The 18,216-nt window shown below is 37.0% G+C and overlaps 1 protein-coding gene across 2 annotated transcripts in view; it reads right to left on the bottom strand.

Annotated features, from left to right (window-relative positions):
• The window catches only part of LOC117205224 (zinc finger protein 423 homolog), a 136,577-nt gene that overhangs the window by 28,797 nt on the left and 89,564 nt on the right, over positions 1-18,216 (bottom strand). The window lies entirely within an intron of this gene.

The following is an 18,216-nucleotide window of genomic DNA, read 5'->3' as shown; positions in this document are numbered from 1 at the left end:
AACTTGAAGAAAAACGAAGAAATTGCGATTTCTTCCTCTTGACTTGAGAAATCTCGTACTAAATAAAGAATGGCGATGATTTTTCGAAGCAATGCAGGTTCTAATTGCCTCGAATGTTTCCACGAGCTATCAAGTTTTCATTGTGCAGAGTTTTTGCCGGATGCTTTTATCGATCGCGCAACTGGACCGAATCGTGCAGGCGGCTACTCTATTCGACATCGAAACGGAAACAGTACGACTGGCAGCGATGCGAAACAGTTTGGGCAAAAAGATGTTCTGCCATTAAAGATCGCCTTAGGCACGCACGTCCGATCGTTCCTGGATCCTTTCGACGCTGTAATATATAGTAACACTATCGTGAAATCATTGCAACTCCAAGCGCCACTGACTTCGCTATTTTATGATAAATTTAAGTTCCCTTTGGACAACTGATGGTTTTACGTATCTTCCGATACTTGGAAGTGGATATTTTGAATTATTATTTGATGTTCATTTATTATTATTGCAATTATTATTCTACAATGGAATATTTCGATGGGAAAATTTGGAGCATCACAGTTGCGGAGTGTAAGGAAAATTTCCATGTTTTCTGTTATTATCGAAGCGTTTCTTTACTCTGAAACTGTGGTAAATTGAAGTATGCATTCGTTTCTGGAAAAACTTATTGGCCTGGACAGGTATATTTTTTTAATTCCACCTGGTACACGGGATGTTTGAACCTCTTCGTTAGACAAATTTGAAACACCGTAGCTGAGCAATGTAAGATTAATTTGTATATCAAGGACGAGACGAATTGTAGTTTAGTATTCGCTGGACTGTGTTGTAACTAGAATGTTGTTTAATTATGAGAAACGAAATTCTAATTGATTACATAGCTTTTCATCGGAATTTTCTAATTGTTGTGTATTAAATCTTGGAGATCGATACAACGATAAAATGATAAATCGTTTACACCGAAAGAAGAGTGCTACTGTTTTAAAGTTAAACAAAGATATTTCAATATTTAATTAAATGAAACTTATTTAACTTTCGTGAGTATTTACTTACACTACATCATTTTCGAAGGAAGATTCGAAGCAACAAGTGAACTTGAAGGTGTAGCAGTTAACTGTTACACGCGTGACACAAAGGCTGTAACACACGCGTTACACGTATGTTACACACGTGACACAAAGACTGTAACGCAAGGTTGCAGTCTATTCTGATGTCAAAAGTTTCGAAACTTTGATGGTGAACAAGTAGTTTAAAGTCACGCTACTAGATCCAGCTACATTGCGTAACTTCGCTGAAACTATGTGAAACTGCCTGCCGAATAATCTACGGGATTTCCATAGTCTGCGGACCTGTGACTATGACAATCGAAATGGTTCGACAAACACAATTATCCATATAATCCAAAACTCAGGTAGATAATATGATTAGAGTACTCTAAAACATCCGAAAACGTCAAAACTACACGACAGGCAATATCGTATCAATTAAATTTTAAAATGTACCAAAAATTTCGTATTTGCGATTAAACCTCCGTATTGGGTCGACTTTTAAGCAATTTTAAGCAATTTTTTATCAAAAATTATATAAAAATTATATTTTCTTAAAAAGATACATATTGCCAATATATAATATTGACGATAACCCAAGTGTTCTACTTTCGAATCTTTCGTAATACTAAATATTCGAATCTAATTGAAGGAATTCATATGCGAAGATGTATCTCTTCCTAACCAGTTAGCTGCTGCGACCTCTTTGAGAAGCGTGCCGCAAAAAGTAAGCGACGACGAGTATACTCGTCATAACGCAATATATTGCAATTTCTTCATGACGAGTATATTCGTCAAAAACAGCTGACTGATTAAAAGTCACTGCCTAGCCCTTTTCTTTCCTTATTATCTTCACTTTACACCGCTAAAACGATGTCTATACGAGCTTTCTTCTTCACCATCGAACGAACGCTAACTCTCCAAGCTGACTGTAATGTCAATGAACATCGAATGCGATGTACATATCGTCAATATTTATCGACAAATCGCAACATTATACGTTGAGAGCCTTGAAATACCGACGATATTTATCGATCGTTTTAGGAAAATTTCCTACGAATCTCAAAATCGACATATTTTCAAATGCAAATAAGAGCAAAAAAAAAAAAAAAAAATATAAGACACAAACGAACGAAAATCTTTTAGGATTGGCAACGTGACAGGATCTGGTCGTGAACGCACGTTGTGGGTGGCTCCTTAATAAGGCGCATGTGCGGGTTTCAACGTTTTCGTTTGGATCGACTCCGCCTACGCTGAACCAGCGATGCACGCGTTTCCCCTTTTGGCTGGTTCACACGCGCACGCGATGCTTCCGTCCGCCCCGGAGGTGAATCGCGTCGGATCGCTGCCTGGCAAACCACCCACACTTAGGCCGCATCCACACGTTCCGCTTTACTCCCACCACACGGCCACCGGCGTCACGCAACCCGTGGAAGCGGCACGCGCGATTTCATTCATGCTTTCGAGCTGCAGTCCTGCTGAACTACGTGCTCTTCCGGAATGTAGAAGAGACGGGGGTGAAAAAGTAAGAACTCGACTTTGGACAACGGTTGAGCGATAGTGTTTCACTTAACAAGAAAAATTTGTATACCAAGATCCTACATACTATCTGCGCTATTGAGCTTGTCGAGTACGCTTTGTGACAAGTATAATGTACAAGTTATCAACCGGTTACCCGTTTTTGACGAGTATACTCGTCACGAGGGAATGGCGATATTTTGTGCTATGACGAGCTCTGTCGGTAATAAAAGTAAAAGATAGAACAGTCACTTGGTTGCAACTTAATTCTATATTATAACAGTCACTCTGCGTTTGACGAGTATACTCGTCACGAGGGAATGGCGATATTTTGTGCTATGACGACCTCTGTCGGTAATAAAAGTAAAAGATAGGACAGTCATTTGGTTGCAACTTAATTCTATATTATAACAGTCACTCTGCGTTTGACGAGTATACTCGTCACGAGGGAATGGCGATATTTTGTGCTATGACGAGCTCTGTCGGTAATAAAAGTAAAAGATAGGACAGTCATTTGGTTGCAACTTAATTCTATATTATAACAGTCACTCTGCGTTTGACGAGTATACTCGTCACGAGGGAATGACGATATTTTGTGCTATGACGAGCTCTGTCGGTAATAAAAGTAAAAGATAGAACAGTCACTTGGTTGCAACTTAATTCTATATTATAACAGTCACTCTGCGTTTGACGAGTATACTCGTCATCGCTTACTTTTTGCGACACGTTTTTGGTACACACTTTTCAAAGAGGTCGCTAACTGGTCAGTGAAAAACGGAGATCGAAGAAGGTGTTTCGACTGAGTAGATTTACAGTCAAAGGCTTAGTAATTGAGTGACCAACATTTCAAAAGGAAAAGCAAGAACGTAATATTCGAAAACAACCTGAAAACGGTACTAAGTAAAAACGAATGAATAAAACGTGTCTTACAGTTTCTAAAAGACAGAAATCTTTTCCAAGTAATGTAGTCGCAGAGAAGTAACGGCATTCGCAACAACTGACACGTGTTATGAATACATAAATATGTCTACTGATACAATGAAAAGCTTGTACGTACAGTGCTGTTCGCTTGAATAGTCTTGAATAATCCAAATTCGTTTCGTTCTCCCTTTATAACTTTGTCCATAATTTACAGAGTCATTACAGAAATTATTAATTACCTTAGCTCTTCTATTAATTCTTTTTCCAATTTCTCGGTTTGAATAGCCTTCTCCTTTCGAAACGTCAATTTTTCCAATTTTTTCGACAGTCAATGAACTTCCGCCACCCATATTAACGCAACGATAACAACGACACAAAATCATGCGTATAATACTTAACATAGTAGAACAATTAACAAATGTAGAATTGTTGCGGATATTTCCTGTCTGATCTATCGCAAAGCAACTAATCTAAATATTTACACATACTTGTAACTGCTTTCAACGTCGCGAAGATCGTCCAAAATCATTCTTTCAATCTTACGCTGTATTTTACCGCAACTAAACGATTCATCTTTTATAGCGTCATTCTATTTCATAATAGAAACGAAGCTTACCTGTCACTGAGTTCATAGAATTTTCGTAAAGGGCACGAGCTTATTACAAGTAGCTGTTCAGTTGCGTGCAACTGTAGCGTGTCGTAAATAGCCCGCAGATAAATCCAATTCGAAATGAGCGAATGAAAGAAAGAAAGGAAGGAAATAAAGTGGAAGTGGAGCTCGGAAGAATATTTACAACGCCTATTGTATTTTTCCGCAGTTAATCACTGTACGTATTTGACCGGAGACCGATTCGTACAAGAACAGAATGGAACGTAATGAGTTTATATGCGAATAGTATCGTCCGAATTTCACCGAGCAGGACAGAACCGTGAAAGCGTCTCCGATTGGCCAGGTAGAAATTGGTTCCGTGGATTGTAAAGCGCCGGGATGCTTGCGTGAGATCGTCTCAATCTAATAAATTCATGGAGGAACGCCGTCCGCGTTCTCACAGGCTCCCGTGGAATATCCAAGTGAATTCCTACCGCTTCCGTGTGATCTCTCGACCGCAAATCAACTATACTAGAACGCCATTGTCACTCCATCCATCACGCGAACGTTTTTCCCCTCGTCCTTCGCTTCCGTAGAATCATTCGCTTCAATTTTTTCATTTAAAAGATTCCTCGTGAAAGCGGCGTCGTGTTAATTGCCGATCGTCGCTCTGTATTCACGCTTTCCAAGTTTTCAAGTCAGCCGAGTCATTCGAAGATCTTCCACTTGTCGATGGCATCGATTTTAATTAGATAATTAATAAGGGTGGTACAAAAGGAATTTTTGTAACTTTCATCACCGCGGTCTTTGTTTTCTTTTTTTTTTTTTTTTGCTCATTAACACGTTCGCGCTGCTACGCAGCAGATAAAATGTTTTTATTGTGAAAAAGAAAAAAAATATTGGAGAAGTTTAAAGAGGATTGTATACATACGGTGGTGCGAGAAAGTTTTTACAACTTTGCTTTGTGCTGCAATAGGTAAAGAAATATACCTAGTACATGTACGAGGAACTGTAGATTTTTTCGACTGTTGGCTTTTGTTCGAAGAAATTATTATTGCGAGCAATTACTGTGTAGAACGACTATTAATATTCCTACCTCTTCCGACTTTCTTCGTGTTAAATATACTTCGTATTTTTTCAACACCATATGCAAGGATAAGAGTGATTCGCTTTGTACTTGCACTGTATAGTTGAGAATTGGACTGTATCGCAAGACAAATAGAATTCTGATTGAATTCTGCCAATATAACGTCAAGTCCGAATTTCCGAAAACATTTTCGCATTTTGTTAACGAACAGAAGAATAGAATGCTTCTTATCATGAGATACATTTCGTACTTAATAATTAACAGAGTCATGGAAAAAAGAGCTGTCTATATGTCTAAATGTTTTTCATTTATAAAGTAATTTTATCAATTACGTAAATTGTATGATACAACTATATAATAAATTAATTTCTAAACTAATTAAATGAAAAAAGGCAAAACGCTTGTTGACGGATTTAATCTTTTCGTCGATAAAGTTAACTGTTCTTTAATTAATCTCTCTATCGGACGAAGTTCGTTTCCATCGATGAAGAAATCTATTTCATCATCTATTTCGATTATGAATCACGATTCGACATTCATTAGTAAACGAACGAAGGACCTTTCTCCAGTTTCCACGAAAGCAATTATTTAACCAACCGAGTTATCTTTGCCAGTTTCAGAGTAACTTGACGACGATAAAGAAACGGGAACAGAAAATATTTGCTAGAAGCTAGTCGTCCCGCAGTCTGAGAATCTGTACTTTGAGCGTGTACAAGTTGTAAAATATTTCATTCACAAACACGTTCATTGAGCAAAGTCGAGGTATCGAGTCGATTAGAATCAGCACCTTATTTGTTCTATCTATTTGTCGAGGGACGAGATAATTAAAATTGAAAGGATAATTCAGAAAGTCGATTCAGAAAGATCATTTGGTTTGACAATTAGCTTTTGATTAGATAACGTTCCTATTCTCTGATTCTTTATAAAATTGTCTGGAATCTTTTGGCTTTAACAGAAACTGTATAATATTAGAATCACTGAAGAGCTTTTCGTAGATCTTCTTATCTCTCATGAGATACGAAAAAAGAAAAGTTATTATAGTATAAATAAATTCACAAATATCTGTAATCTCCCTTTGTTGGAAATAAAATTTTTGGTTTGGCTGGAATGGAAAAAAAAATAGAAGGAAAAACAACGAAACGTGTGTGTAAAAGTACTGTGCTGTACTATACCAGGAGAGTTAATTCCGATAATTTCGTAAAAAATTTAAGGCTGATAAATTTGTGTTGTAACAGCGTCATTTTTAAGAGAATAAAATGTAAACGTGTTCAGTTAAGGATTGGCCTAGCATAGGAGTCTGATAAATTTCCAAATTTATTTTTCCCATAAACGAAGCGTCTTGCGGAACAATGCTGTTCTACATTTTCGATCTATTTTCACACACAGAGTAACGTCCTGTCGCTTATCTCTTCCTGTCCAGCCCGAAATTAGCCACGTACGACTATACTTGATAAATTTTCCAACTCAATTTTCTCGAAGACGAAGCGTCATATGAAAAAACGTTGTTCCACATTTCCCCCTTATTTTTTCACAAACAATCAGCTCGTATCGCCGCTTTTACAGATTACTCGGTAAACTACACCCTGTATGACAAAGAGGCAGTAACTTTTGAATAAAACACGTGTTATGCCTAATTAAACGTAAAAATGACCAAGTATCGTGGAATTTTAGTTTACTTGAAAAGTTGATGCGCGTTCTAGGGAGCGAAATGTAAATTGCAGTAACAAGTAGCGAGCAGCCTTTGCCATGACAAGAACGAGCTTCCGGTCAAGGAACATAAACTCCTCGAAACTGTCTTAACAACCGCGAGAAACAGCTCCAACCGGTAGCTGTTACTCTCTTAGGATACTTCCGTTTCAACTTCTCTAACCGTACCAACGTAATCGTTCTCATAATAACCCCATAGAAACGTACCATCGCAAAACTAATGAATTCAACCGATTCAACCTACTTCCAATGTATCTCTGCTCTACGTTTCAATAAAAATTAAATTTCGTTCGTTCGTTCGTTCGTTGTCATTACTCGAAGCTGCCATGATATTTACCAATAGGTGGGCGTCGCAGGACAAATCGATTTAAACGATTCCAATCGACTTGGGAGGTGTCCGCGTTGTATCGTTAAACCGAGTAGATTTCGTTCATGATTTAATTTATAGCTTCGACGATATTCATACGCGATACTGATACACACCGGATAACGTATAGTACGAATTAAGCGCTATTCGATGCGCTTATTTTATTTTCGTATTATACAGTGGGTGTTGAAAATGTTCGTACATCGCTTGAAACAGGATAATTTTTTTAAATTGCACCGAAAGGTTGGAATTCTTTTGGGAAAATTCATTTTCCTGGTAGACGCGCGGAAAGAATTTTTTTCAAAAATTGCGATTCGTCGAGGTCGCACAGAAAGTAGTAAAAGTCCTTTTTAAAACATTTTTATCTATCCACGTATCTATATCTATAGTGTTCCCGAGCAAATGGAACATGCAGAAGATTTTAAAGTCACCTCTGTTCTTTTAAATGGAACTATTCATCTTTTTATATACCATTCGATGAATTTTTTAATTCTGTGCAAAAAAAGATATTAAGATACTTGGATCGGCAAATGATCGATTTAAAAGATATTTCAACTTTGATGCTGTAAAATTTATCGTACGAAATACGAGCGAAGACAACGCATTTTTCTATTTACGTTTAGCTTGTCCTGGTTGCGTGGGACACTTTGTATATAATATACCTAAATTATAATTATTATTCAAGTGCGGATTTCTATGTATTTGTGGGGAATAAAAATATGATGGAAATATTATAAAAATACTATACTATATAGTCGTATAGAAGTCGTGTACTATTTAGACTAATGATCCTTCGTGGTTGAAGACAAAGATGCTTTAACTATTGCAGTCGAAAGACAGCGGTTAAGACAAACCGCGTGGAGGGTCCAACATCTAGGAGGGTAGTCGGTTCCGGTCAGAAAGGTTACTTCCTGACCTCTGTGGACTTACCCTGGGATTAACCGGAAACTACCCAATCTTAGCTAAGAGCTATTCAAGTCTAAATTTATGCCGGTGGAAATATTTTTCTTACGTATTAAACTCTTTAAACGATAGGGAAATAAACAGATAATATTAATGCATAGTATATCACTGTTTTCTTCAATCGTATTATACGTATTTATTTGTCAACCTTTCCAGAGCTGAATACTTATCAGCTTTCCAGTGAAACTTATTTGTATTAATTAGTAACAATAAAGATAAATAAAATAACATACAAATAAATATACAAACATTGATAGAGATTAATAGAAATATAAACTATAATTCTATAGCTTGGTGGAAGAAATAGCGTGTCAGTATTTATAAAGTCGAGATGTTGGCACTCAAAGATATAGTAGAAAATTCATGTTCGAATAATTTCTGACGCAGAAGATAATCTATTTTTTATTTCATTCTTACTTCTGTCTCATCTTATCCTTTTTAGGAGCCCTTAAGGAAATTCGTAAATACAGCAAACGTAACAAAATGTAAAGCGTTGCCAACTAGTCACTGGATGAGTCGTGGAATATCGTATCTTAAGAAATCCGTTATTTCCCGTGGCATCCTCGGAGGGTGGTCTACCATCCTCTGGGGATCGCCAGCGAAATTTCAACGCGACGAAACGGCCGGAAAACTAATTTGTTCGCTAACAAAGTCATTCGATACCCCGGAGATCGCCGTGAATTGCCCCGTTAGATCCGAGTCATTTGAAAGCTGCCGGTCACTTTCGAACCGTTGTTTCCGCTGATCGCATCGACGACGTGTTAATACTTTCCAATTTCGTGTCCTCTCGACCATACGAAGTGATCTTACGATAATAGTCGACACCGATCTGGCTCGTAGGAAACACGGATTATCGAAAGCAATTATCTTAATAGCTTTTCAAATTTCACCATCCATTAGGAAATTTTCTTCGACTATCTCTTCGAGGTCCTGGGGTGTCGTTAGTAGTCAAAATGTCATTACTCGTCGGAATGCCAGGAAGAGTAGCTGAGTAATTATGTGGATAAAATACGCTTTCCAATTATGCTGATAAGTATACAAGCCCCTTTGGGAATACCGCCTTTCAATGACTCTACGATTATTCGTTCATTATTGGCGAACGCGTTTCGAAAGGATGTCAGTTTTCAAGGATTTTGTCATCTTTTATGGCTTTATAGTTGAACCGTTGCAAGCGTATTACTTGCCAAGGATTTCAGGATTCTTTGCTATATTCGCGCAGGTTTCTATTTGAAAGGACAAAATAATTAAGTAGAGGTTCACCTAGTTGTGGGTAATCTTGCTGATTAAACTGATTTATTTGAATCGCGAAGTGTTATTATGCAGATGACAAGTAGTTTTGGCTCAATTTGTAAGCTATCGCTGTTTATCTCAACCGATTCAGGCAAACAAAGATCTGCTTTATGCGAGAACGGTCCATTCACAAAATTGAACATCTTTTTACAGCCCTTTATATTGTAGAATCTTAGATTATTAGAAGGCAGACAATGTTGTTAGTGGAATATTTGAAAACATGCTTTTTTATCGTATAACGTTTTACGTGCCAATGGGAATACTGCGCTTTTGGAATTTTACAATTTCTATTTGTAAATAATTACAACTACTTGTGCTACTTGTGAATAAAGTATATCGCCAGTGCATAAAATAACGCAAGTACGTTAGTGACGATGATCGAATTTTATATATCTGTACCTGGTGATCTCAAATTATTACAAGTACATAATCAGAATGTTCTGGAAGGGTTGATAAGCCAGTTACGGGCTAACTCGCGGTATGTATAATTGAAAAGTTGTACTCACAGAGTGAAAAGGAAGGTTTGTTATTCCCGTAACGTCGAGGTTGATGCAGAAGGAATGAAAGTGAACGGTTCGGTGGCCCTTAATGGCGGTTTCGTTGAATCCTCCGGAGGATCCTGGCGGTCCTCTTTGATATCTTGGCCTCCGACGAATTAACGTTCACCTGGCTGACCTCTTCGTGGTCGGGACGCGTTCTTTCGAATTCGACCGGCAAAAAACTTGGCGCGGGGTGCTGCTCATCGCAGGGGAGAACGCGTAAAAAATAAATGAGCTCGGTCTCGCGTCTGTATTAAGGGTGGATTCGCTGGCCGGAGGAAATCACTGGCGCGAATCACTTTCCAAGTGAAACTTTCATCTTTGTATCGTTCGATAGGTGGTCGAACTTGGACCGGCTATATCTTTCTCTTTGTGAAACTTCTCTTTCATGTGGATTGACCTTGATGTAATATTGTCAGGTTAAAAACCTTATACCTTGTGTTCAGGTTATAAAAAGTCGTATAGTTTATTAGGTTAACAATTACGAGTAAGGAAGAGAATATAATATAATGTTCAAAAGATGTTGCTTAGGTTTAATTAATAAAATTGGTGCAATTAATTCATGTTTTTTAGGGAGAATATGGTTTGTGAATTTAAAGAAGCTTAAGATGTTACGTTTAGAGTAACAACTTGTATAGTTTGTTAGGTTAGGAACTACGAGTAAGGAAGAGAATATAATATAATGTTCAAAAGATGTTGCTTAGGTTTAATTAATAAAATTGGTGCAATTAATTCATGTTTTTTAGGGAGAATATGGTTTGTGAATTTAAAGAAGCTTAAGATGTTACGTTTAGAGTAACAACTTGTATAGTTTGTTAGGTTAGGAACTACGAGTAAGGATGAGAATATAATATAATGTTCAAAAGATGTTGCTTGGGTTTAATTAATAAAATTGGTGCAATTAATCCATGTTTTTAGGGAGAATATGGTTTGTGAATTTAAAGAAGCTTAAGATGTTACGTTTAGAGTAACAACTTGTATAGTTTGTTAGGTTAGGAACTACGAGTAAGGAAGAGAGTATAATATAATGTTCAAAAGATGTTGCTTGGGTTTAATTAATAAAATTGGTGCAATTAATTCATGTTTTTTAGGGAGAATATGGTTTGTGAATTTAGAGAAGCTTAAGATGTTACGTTTAGAGTAACAACTTGTATAGTTTGTTAGGTTAGGAACTACGAGTAAGGAAGAGGATATAATATAAGGTTCAAAAGATGTTGCTTAGGTTTAATTAATAAAACTGGTGCAATTAATTCATGTTCTTTAGGGAGAATATGGTTTGTGAATTTAGAGAAGCTTAACATGTTACGTTTAGAGTAACAACTTGTATAGTTTGTTAGGTTAGGAGTTACAAGTAAGGAGAAGAATATAATATAATGTTCAAAAGATGTTGCTTAGGTTTAATTAATAAAACTGGTGCAATTAATTCATGTTTTTTAGGGAGAATATGGTTTGTGAAATTAGGGAAGCTTAACATGTTACGTTTAGAGTAACAACTTGTATAGTTTGTTAGGTTAGAAACTACGAGTAAGGAAGAGAATATAATATAATGTTCAAAAGACGTTACCTAAATTTAATTAATAATTTAATAATAAAGAATGGTGGGAAAGACAATTTCACCAAAGAATTCTAACGCAATAAAATATCAAACAACAAATATCAAACTCTTCGAGATAGCACCATCTCTCGAATAAGCGAAACAATATTGGATAATATTAGATTCATCTATCCTGTCAGCATCTATTAAGCTTTTTTACTTTTCTATTAAAAAGTCTATTTAAAAAAAGGCGGGCACCGAAACCACGCAATCATCGTTGACCCATCTCACAGTGTGAAAAACGAACAAATTATATCGAAGAAACAGGTTTATAGCTACCGAACTCGCAGAATGATCCTCGTAGGTGTTCCGATGGTTCTAAATGCTCAAGAGGACGAAAAAGTTCTGTAGGAAACCGATTACTGGGTTCTGGTCTAGCGGAGTTAAATCGAGGGAGCAGGTGTTTGAGCGTACGCATGAGGCAGATCCGCTTTCGTCAGGTAGCTGTTACCTGAGGCTTCTTGATTTGTTTTCTCACTGGAAACTGTTCGCGTACCGAGACGACCAGAGACAGGTGATCAAGGATTACGACATAGTTGGATGATTCCGAGGCGAGGCGTGACGAAAGGGCACGCGACTTAATCACGAAACCCTAAACAGACTACGAGCCTGCTGTGTTTTTAAAGTATTTCTTTTACCATTTTGCTCGACCTAAAGGGTGTGATTAAATTTACGTGAAAGTGTATCCTCATATGCAAGATAATTGTGGCGGGTAAAATACATGGTCTTTGAGGTAAAAAGGGATTGAAATATGAACTACGTTGTCGAATGACAATATTAGCTGCGGAATTTAGTTTGAAAAACCCTAAATAGAGTTTTGGATTGACGTGTATACACGTGGTTCCTTTATCGGCACATTACTGCGATAGGTAAAATATGTTGGTTTTGAGGTGGAAGGGGTCAGAAGCACGAGTTACTGTGTCAAATGATAGCGAGTAATCGCGTTCTTGCAAAACCTTTGCGAAATAATTGCAATGGATGAAATATTGCGTGTGGATTTTGAAACCAGAAAGGTTTCTTCTTTCTCTTCCCTGTTTGGTAATTACTGAGATAAAAAGGCTAACAAGAAAAGTGCAAAGGAAATAAAGACGGGCCATGAAAGTTGGGCGGGTTACTCGCGATAGTCTGTTAGATACACGTGATGTTTTTTAAAAATTCGATTTACTCTATTTACCTGTGTCTAAATGAAAAGACCTGAAAAAATGAAATACGTTGATTTGTTCAGTGAACATCGGTGGGAGCTTGTAATAGTACTTTCACCCAAGTCAAGAAAGTGTAAAAGAATAATGATCGTTGGCTTTCGGGTTATTTCATGGACGTCAGTTTATCCGGAGGAAAACTAACCGCAACAGTGTTGCAAACCAAGGAGAGCAAAAGTGGCATCGAGACGTAAAGGAAACACTCGATAGGATTCAAAGTAGACCATCAAGCATTGCAACATTTCCATTTTACATCTCAGAAATTAAAATGAAATGAAAATTATGATATATAAATAATAAATAAATAAATTAGAATATATAAAAGCTATATAAAAATCACACTCGAATCGTAGAAACACTGTGAGAAATATCGACTTGCAATTACTGCAAATAGCGTAGTCGGAGATGCGGAGAGGTGGAAGGTTAACAAGACGACTTTATCGAATTAAATGTCGTGGGTGGAGTGGTCCGATACTACTTGTTGCTTCTGGCTGTATAAGTATATAGGGTGTACACGAATTCCACGTATTACATAATTCCCTTTACCAGGTCTCGCAGTATCGAGTATCGCATCACGAAATATTCTGTTGTAAAATAGCCAAATCCGTTTTGTGAAATTTATCGCTTTAAAACACGGCTGAAAAGTGGTTGCAGAAAGCGCTGCAAGTGCCAAGAAACAAGCTTCCCAGCAACTTACGCATTAACGTAGTCCAAATTCGTGAAAAGATAAAGTGTACCTGTAGAACAGCCTGTATGCGGTTTAGTCGTAAAGAAATCTCGATGTTCCATTCTGTTAGATACACAGCATAGTCAATCAAGCCAAGAAACGATGAATGTTTGCTGTCGTTTGTATTTTTCGCATTTTTAATCAAATTAATATTACAGTATCGTAGTGATACAAAGTATAGATATTAATAGTATAATATATAAATCAACATTTAGCAAATTGATATTAAAGTGGAATCTAAATAAGGAAATTGCACTTAAATTCTATAGAATTATATAATACATATATATATGTCGGGTTATCATTAGGATTTAAGGCGCGTAATGATTCTTCGTTTGAATTAGCCATTGTTTTACGAAACAGAGAATATATTTACGCGAATAAACAAGATTTTACAAAATATTATGAATAATGAGTTTAATAAATGATAAGATTAACAAACGATAAGTTTAACTAATAATTAGATTAAAGAATAATAAGTTTAACGAACAATAAGAGGAATGAATAATATGTCTTACGAATAATGAATTTAACGAATAATGAGATTAACGATTGATAGGTTTTACGAATAATGAATTTAATTAACGCTATTAACAATGTTCCGGGGTTCAAACGAATCCACGGTCAACGGGATAACTCTTTACTATGCGTAGAATAATTTTAAACACAAAAATACGATTGCTGTGACACTCGGTAAATTGCTCGATGTATCACTTTCCAAGGCGATCACACGAATGAATATCTGATGAAAATCTTTTTCGCTATACGACTGCATTTGTTTGTTATATGCTCGCTGGAGATATCGAGAAGGTTCCAATCGTTGTTGCTAGGTAATTTCTGTCAAAAGTTTGTTGTATACTCTTTGGAAACATCGAGAAAGATCCAAACGCCGTTACTAGACAGTTTCTGTCTGGAGATTGATTCCTAATACAACGTGTGTCCCATTATATCGACATCTCTAAAGTACAATTCTATGTGATTTCTAGGGAGAACAATACAACCGATCCACACCTTCGTCAGGCAAAACGTTTATCCCGTGACCGTGGCTACGTTCGGCGACCAGTTGTCACCTCGAACCCACTTTCGCTTTCACAAATATCAAACAATTACAAATGACAATTGCTTAATTACACTTATGATAAAATCTAGGCTAAAGTATTAGAAGGCTTCCTCAAAATTGCAAAGGGAAGGCTCCGGTTTTCCTTTCATCTCCGACATATATATAGTATAATACATAATTATAAATTCTATCCTACTACAGTACTCACATTGGTACGTAGAAGATTTTCCAATAAGAGATCCAAGTTTCTCAATCTTGCCACTTAAAAACACGAACACTCTTCTTCAATTGTTTCCAAAAGATTAAACGCTCCGCGCATTAAGAATTAACCTGAGGCCCTACACGACACAATTTGGAATTTCCGTGGGATCGAAAGAACCAAACAGAGAATTGCCTCGTTGCTTGCAAAGGGCATGTGTTAATTATATTTACGCGTCGAACGAGAAGAAGCTGAAAAAGCAGCAGGGGCATGGATCTCGTTAGGTGGCACGAAAACAGTGTCTCGTGGGTGCCCACCATAGGGAACTTGAATCTCAGATTACAATCTCGCTGGGCAACGGTGCCAAGATTAAGGGCCTCTGTACCCTTGGTTCGTGTATACCGGGGTACACGCGCGAAACGAGCGAACAAAGGTGGCAGCAACCGAGGAATATAAAAAGAGACGCGAAGAAAAAGAGGAGGATCGGTGGTGCATCTAAGGAGATAATAGGCGAAAAAAAAAATTAGCATTATATGGGCGGAATTATGTTCGGTTATGAGAATTGTGATTATGATTGGAAAGATTTGTCATTCGACGAAGGGAACAGTGATAGCGGATACGACGCATAACGAAATATCAGTTTGGATCTAAGAAAAAGGGAATTTTCGTCGTTTATTCGCAGAATTCTCAAATTTCCAGATTTTAAAAAGTCACGAAACTTGAATTCTTTCAAAGACTAAGTCTTCCAAAGGTTTTGAATTCTAAAAATTGCGAAGTTTAAATCATCAAATTGTCGCCGGTTTTCGAAAATTAAATTCTCAAATTTTCAGACCTTCTGATCTTGAAGTTTCCAAAGTTTACCTCTCCTCGTTTCCGAACTTTCGAATACTAAAACTCTCAAACTACGATCGAGCCAAATTCCTAAACCTTCGAATTCCGAAATTTCCCGAGTTTTCGGGATTAAATTAGGCGACTTAAACTTCCAGGATTGCTCCACAAGAAAAAAGAAAGGAACAGATCGATAGAATGGACAGAACCAACGACAGTAAGCAAACGTAAACAAAGTATGGAAGAAGATGCCGAAAAATCTCTATCCACTCTTTCTTCCTTCTTCACTGAAATTACTAAATCGAACGACTAAAAACCGGTGAATCGGCGTTCTATCTTTCCCGATCTGGCACCTCCCGGTGAACTGAACCGAAGAATCCATCCAGCTCGGCATTTGGAAAAAGAAGAAGCAAGAGCGTGTAGCCACAGCACGAAAGGAAGAAGCAAGAGCGTGTATACACAGCACGAAAAGAAAGCAACGAGATAATCATCAATAAGGGTGAACAAAGGTGGAAGAAAAGTGAGAGAGACGTAGATGAAAAGAGATAAAGGGGAAACGGGCGATAAATAAGAAAAAGAACAGTCAAAAGGGATGGAAGTAGATGAACGGATACAGAGGAGAAAGAGAAAGAGAAAGAGAGAGAGAGAGAGAGAAAGACTGAGAAGAGATTAAGATGTCACGTGCACACCAAAGGGACAAATATGCTCCGGTAGGAACGTGAACACCCGTGCAACTCGCTCGTGCCACCTTTGACTCGTTCCACGAGATGCTTCTCCGGGTGTGCAACGTGCTCTCGCTCCGTTCCATTCGAGATCTCGAATTCCTAGCCGTGGAAGCTGCTTCGGGATTACAGATAAGCTCTTAACCTTCGTGTAACTTCGACGTTAGATTTTAAGTTACAGGTGCTGATGGAAATTTTATGTTACAACAGGAACGTGTATATTATAGTATCGTATCAAATAATTAATTAATATAAATCCTATATATATATATATTAAATTCGTTAATTAAACAAATATATGAATTAACGAAATTAGACAAACAATGGTCTCTATTTGGAAATATAGTGAAAAGAAGAAAATAATTTTTTTAATCACGTGTGATTGAGTAATTGAATGTAACGATAATGTACCCGGTAGTCACATAATAGGATATCAGGTAATTGTTGAACTCGTATTATTGAGAATAAAAACCTAAAATTACTGTATCTCTCTTAATTTCTCATTCGATGCCTGAAGAAGTTTCTAGGTGACAAATGATCCGGTTAATGGATTCGAAAAGGTAGTGTATAATATTGTAAATGGCTGGAAAATGGGGTCATGATATGGAAAGTGAAGCTCCAGTTGGAGTAATCGAGTGTGACTAACACGGAGCAAGCGAATCCGTCGTTCTTGAACGAATGTCCCCGCAGTGTGGCTCGTGACAATGACAGGGCAGTTAGCATGGTACCAAGGATCAGCGGGGATTCTACGTTAATCCTGGAGGGGGGTCTGGCATGAGGTTAAACCAGAGGTGCATCGACTCCTCGTGTGCCCCTTTCCTTCAACTCTCCATAACGAGAAAGCAGCCAACTTGTACGTACGTGGTTTATTAAACCTATCGATATATTAAATCATACTTGTAGAGTCATACTTTATAGAAAATCATACTTGTTCATTTACTTCATAATGAAAACCTTTCCCTTAATGTGTCTTTCTTTACTACTTGTTCTTTGTCAATTTTATTTCTTTTGTTCGACATTTTCCATATTCTACCATCCCTACATTCCTTATTTAACGTGTCCTTTGCTGCTTGTTCTTTGTCAGTGTTATTCTTTGTTCGATACTCTCCATATTTCACCATTTCTGCTGAGATTCCTTGTTTAACGTGCCTGTCTTCGCTACTTGCTCTTTATCATTTTTATTATTTTTCCATTCTCACGCGCTCCTTTCCTTCAACTCTCCATAACGAGAAACCAACGAAATTATAAATACGTGACTTATCAAGAACTGTCGATAAAAATCACGTTTGTTCATTTCTTTCGTAATAATAAGCAGATTTCCATTTTTTAATAGCTGATATTAAGGTGATATTCAGTTTCTTAATAGTAACCATATATTTTTTATAACATTAGTTAGTTTTATAACGTTTACAAAAGATTATTAACCTGTTTATACCGCAAAACAATTAGTTTGGGAGATAATTTAACATCAATTTTTATTTGTGATATTAAGCCATCTTAACACCTAAAAAGGAAAAAAAGGTACAAGGTACTGAAAAATCAAAATGCATCTGAGCAAGCTGAATTCCACTTCAAACGTCTTTCAACGAAAGGCAATAAGTTAATTACAATATACTACAAGTTATAAATTAAATGAAAATTGATTCACGACATCGAACTATGAAATGTCCAATCTTCCGTAAACTCTTCTTTTTACAGTTTCGTTCACCCATAATTAAAATTTTCTTTGCCTCCTGTAAATTTCGTAAAAAACAAATAAATATCGATCTTTCCGAAATTTCCGAAATTCGATAGAAAAGAAGATCTTGCAATGGATCCGTGCGTTGGATTAAATCGCAAGTATACAGCTTTCTACTTGGTAGAAAA

This window comes from Bombus bifarius, unplaced genomic scaffold, assembly GCF_011952205.1.
Source record: "Bombus bifarius isolate JDL3187 unplaced genomic scaffold, Bbif_JDL3187 scf7180000007966, whole genome shotgun sequence".
Lineage (NCBI taxonomy): Eukaryota > Metazoa > Arthropoda > Insecta > Hymenoptera > Apidae > Bombus > Bombus bifarius.
Note: the sequence above shows the minus strand (reverse complement) of the source record. Positions and strands in the feature narration are given on the sequence as shown.